Genomic DNA, 4951 nt, shown 5'->3' with positions numbered 1-4951 from the left:
TCCCGTGTTCATAAACGGTCTACCGAAAATTAAAGGGCAATTTACATCATATGCAAAGTCTAATATAACAAAATCGGTAGGAAAAATAAATTTATCAACCTTGACTAAAACATCTTCAATTATACCATATGGTCTCTTAGTGGTTTGATCCGCTAATTGCAAAACCATATTGGTACGTTTGATATCTTCTTCTAAACCTAACTTGTTAAAAATAGACAACGGCATTAAGTTTATACTTGCTCCTAAATCACAAAGACAACTTGGGAATTCAATATCTCCCAACTTGCACGGAATAGTAAAACATCCGGGATCTTTGAGTTTAGTGGGCAAATTACTTGACACGATCGAACTACAATCTTCAGTTAACGAAATGGATGAAATTCCTTCCCAACTGATTTTTTTCGAAATTAAATCTTTTAAAAACTTACCATAGTTAGGAATTTGTGTGATTGCATCCATAAACGTTAAATTGATGTGCAAATTTTTAAGTTTATCCAAAAACGTTAGAAGTTGTTTGTCATAGTCCTTATTTCAGACTTTGTGCGGAAAAGGTGGTTTGGGTACAAAAGTTTTGGTACTTGTGTCAAATGGTCAACTATTTGTGTGTAAGATATCTTCTTTGGACTTTGGTAAATCAGTTCCTGGTAATGTTGCATCTTTGGGCATTTCCGGCCCTTGATAATTTTTCCCTGAACGAAGAGTGATAGCCTTCAGCGGGTAATTGGTCGTGTGGGCATAAACGTTGAAGTTCTTTAAAACGTTCCCAAGTCTCATAAAGAGTCTCATTATCATTTTGAGAAAAAGATGTTAACTCTTTTATGACTCTTGCGGTTTTTGCTAAAGGAAAATATTTTGATAAAAATGCTTGGGCTAATTGTTCCCAAGTGGCAAAAGTTGCGGCTGGCATAGAAGTTAACCATTCTTTGGCTCTATCCTTCAAAGTGAAAGGAAAGAGGCGAAGTTTGATTGCTTCTGTAGTCACATCTGGGATTTTAAAAGTGTAACAAATTTCAAGGAAATTTGTTAAATGGGTGTTAGGATTTTCGTTATGTAACCCGTAAAATGTTACATTATTTTGCAACATATTAAGCAAAGCTGGCTTAATTTCAAATTGGTTTGCGGTGATTCTGGGTCTAACGATACTATTGGTCACACCGGCCACACCTGGCCTAGCGTAATCCATAAGTGTTGGTGGATCTGCCATTTTTTCTGGCTCGGTAAATGTTTTTACTGGAGACTTATTTTTGTTTTTCTTGTTTTTCTTGTTCTTCCTAATGGTTTTCTCAATTTCTGGGTCTATAGGGTCTGGTACAATGCCTGAACTTCGAGAACTGCGCATGAACCTGAAATCTTGCACAAACCGAAACTACCTACAAAACAGAATTTGAAAAATAAATAAATTAGTAAATTAAAATTAATAAATTATAAAAGTTAAAATAAAACCTAGATTCGAAATAAAACACGAAAAATCTAAAATTTTGTCAAAAATTTTGGCGTTCCCCGGCAACGGCGCCAAAAACTTGTTGAGCGATTTCCGCAAGTGCACGGTATACGCTTGTAGTAATAAAAGATATCGAACCCACAGGGAACGCTTTTTAACTAAAACCTTATTTAATTCAGTTTTATTCACGTGTTTAGGTTTATCAAAAGAAAATCGTTTAATTGATTGAATTGGTTCGGGTAAATTAGGATTAGATAAGAATATTATATTGAATTTAGAGAACAATTCCGTCTTGAGATTTTGATTACAAGGCAGATACTTCCGTAATTGGAATAAATAGAAGGTATAAAACTTATTTTCATAAAGCAAAGAAAACAACTTTAACTTTGGTAAGATTATGGACATGTAATAATATAGGAATTTATTCAATTAAATGGCTTTGAACCGTAGAAATCTCTCTGGTTTGGAGCAGATTTCTACCTTAATCAGATTAGTATTTTATATCCGATAAGCCGCGATCAGCGATCATATCATCCGTAAAAACTAATTCTGTCAAGTGTTCAACAAAGTTCTTATATGAATAAGATGGAATAAAATGTTTTAATAAAAACACCAATTTATCACTTTGAAAATTATTTTGTCAGAACAATATCAAAATAACAACAGAAAGAATGTATCGAATAAAATAAATATATCATTAATGAAATGTGAATCTTCACAAGTTAACAGAGAAGTAGAAACATGGAAATCATTGTGACGAAAACTTTGAGATCCGGGTTGTCAATCTTTCCCTCAAACTCCGTAGGTTTGTCAGACCCTTTTGCGCTTCAGCCGTTAATTCTTCTCGCTGAATCTTCGGAATAGAGACTTGGTTAGTCCGCTACCAGAATGAAAACTTGTCTCTGATCAACCTTTGAAACTAATCTAATAACAACTTGTGTACATCAAGTTTGTTTACACAGAAAATGTAATCTAACTTTCTGACTCTTTTCTGAATCAGAAACTCAACATAATAACTCTCTTCTCTAACTTTTCTAACTTAACCAACAACATTAATTTCTGAAATGGATCACTTATTTATAGTTGTTGAAGGGTTGTAAATGATGGGTCGTGTCCGTTGGTGAAGGGTCGCTTTTATCCAAACGAACAGACGCGTTTCTCGGATTAAAACATGTGAAATATGTGCAGAATTCCTCGCTGTCGCGACTGAGATTCTGAAAATCTCAGTCGCGACAAGGGGTGCATGATAGAGGTCAAAAACCCTATCTTTGGGTACGGTTTTAGGACGGGTTTTAGCATTATTTAGTTAATAAGCGAGCATTTCTCGCATTTAAATGCTTTTGTGTGAGTTAGTTAGGAATTGGAAACGTTTTATTTATTTTTCATTGTTTAGGCTCGTTTTATGACCAATTTAGGCAATTACGACCAAAATAGCATGCATAGTATAATTCCGTTATCTTTTGAAGCTAATTGGTCCGTCAAAAGTCGTACCAAATGAAGCGTTTGCTCAAAATAAGCGATTGGCGGGTCAATTTAGCCTTTGGACTAATGTTATCTGGAGTTTCTGTACATGCGCAGGTATAAGTTCGGACGAAAAAGGCATCGACGGCAGTCGGTAAGCACGCGGGGGCATACCGGGCAAGAATGCTCGACGAGCGGGCCTCCGTAGGCCATGCCTGCTCGCCGAGCAGGCCGCCAGAGGCCTGCTCACCGAGCAGCTCGCCCTGCTCGGTGAGCAGACCTGTGGGAATTGGTCAAAAAGACCAATTCCGCTCCCACGATGCCACGACGGACCCCACGACTTCCTACCTACATAAGGACACGAAAATAGGTCAAAAAGAGGGCCGAGCCACGCCTATAAATAGAGTTTTTCCAATGTAAATTAGTATCTTTCATTTATTTGTAAATTACTTTAGCTTTCCCCTTGTAATTCCTCTCCATCTCCTCCATATCCTTCAAACCTCCATTGAAGCTCCTTCAAAGCTTTTCTCGAGGAATTATCAAGGTTCGTCCTTAAGATTAGGTCGCCGACTGCAGAGTAAACAGGTTCCCTGAAAGGGATTTTTGTATCTCCTTTTATCTTTCCTTGTTTGTACTCTTTGATACAGTTGCCGAACCTAGCTTATTGTATCTTGTGACATTGTTCTTCGCCTTTAATAATAATTTAGCTCTTATTTTGTTCTATGATTATTTGTCTAATCTCTGTCTTACGCTTTATTCAATTGGTTTAACTCATTCAAAAGCCCCAAAATCTAGTAGGCACATATTGCGAGCTGAATCTGACCTAGTCAGAGCCTAGGAGATTGACAACCTCTTAGTTGATTAAGCGCCAATTTACTGAGCCTTAGACCTAGTTTCGGCCTTAGGAAATCACGCGCTAGGAACCTCAGGAGGGTAAGTAGGGTTAATCGCCTTGAATACAAGTGACTCAGATTAGGTTTTTACTCAATAGACCTAACAATCTATCTTCATTATTATCGTTCATACCATGTTCCTTCGGGTAATTGCATCTAGTGAAAGATCAATTAGGAGTAGTTTAACTTAATTAGGGGTAGAGTAGCTTAATTAGGCATAGAATAACTTAGTTAGAATCAGATAACTTAGTTAGGATTAGTATAATTCAACCTAGGAGTAGATTAACTTAATCAAACAAACTCAAAACCCCCTCGGAGATTTGTAAAAATATAGCCCGTATAGAAATATTATTTCTATCAATAATGATAACCTTAAAATATGCTTTAATATTATTTTGAGAGTTAAAGTGTTTGAAACATATGAAATATATAGTTAACAAAAAAATGTATGTTTATGAAAAATTGCTATTATTTTTGAAAAAATGTTTTTAAGGTTTTTCCTCCATTTTAGCTCCGTTTTAGCTCCGTTTTAGCTCCTATTTGGATTTAACCAAATAATTAAGTACCTTGCATCAAAGAAGTAAATAAAGACGTAAAAGTATTCTAAATGAATATAATTAGCACGTTTTCAATGTAAATTTAACGTATTTATATATGATATTTTAGGTATATTTTGGGCTTAACATGAGACCATTGAAGACCTCGAGACCACCGGCCATGCTGGATGCAGGAATGTTTGTGGGCACTAATGACACTGAGTATGAACTCAAGTGACTTCCCCATCCAGGTGATTGAGTCGGTCATTTGTGCATACAACTGATAATACATCTTGAGCATTGAGGCATCATAGATGTGACGCTGAGCATTCAGATGACGGACGTTCTCAAGAGTCGATCAGGTGCAGTGCAGAATGTCGTTGGTCTTAACTTGGTCAGTTTCCATTTCCTCTCGGGTCAAGCTGAGTAGGCGCATAGCCTCAACGACTTGTTCGATCATGCATTGAGAAGAAGAGGAAACAAGGTCTCAAGCTCCAGTAAGCTCAGTGTGCAGCTGTGTGAAGTGCTGAGTCACTTCAACAGAGGTGGCGGTTGTTGAGTTGACGACAGATAGGGCAGTGATTTTCCCTTCGATGGAATCCATGTGATTAGGGCTGTGC

General features: G+C 36.8%; 1 non-coding gene across 1 annotated transcript; it reads left to right on the top strand.

Annotated features, from left to right (window-relative positions):
- The first annotated feature begins 719 nt into the window (after positions 1-719).
- LOC136216202 (small nucleolar RNA R71) lies at positions 720-826 on the top strand. The gene has a single exon (XR_010683192.1). It is a non-coding gene; the product is annotated as a small nucleolar RNA R71 (small nucleolar RNA).
- The last annotated feature ends 4125 nt before the right edge of the window (positions 827-4951 follow it).

Source organism: Euphorbia lathyris, chromosome 1 (genome assembly GCF_963576675.1).
Source record: "Euphorbia lathyris chromosome 1, ddEupLath1.1, whole genome shotgun sequence".
In the NCBI taxonomy this organism is placed as follows: Eukaryota; Viridiplantae; Streptophyta; class Magnoliopsida; order Malpighiales; family Euphorbiaceae; genus Euphorbia; species Euphorbia lathyris.
Note: the sequence above shows the minus strand (reverse complement) of the source record. Positions and strands in the feature narration are given on the sequence as shown.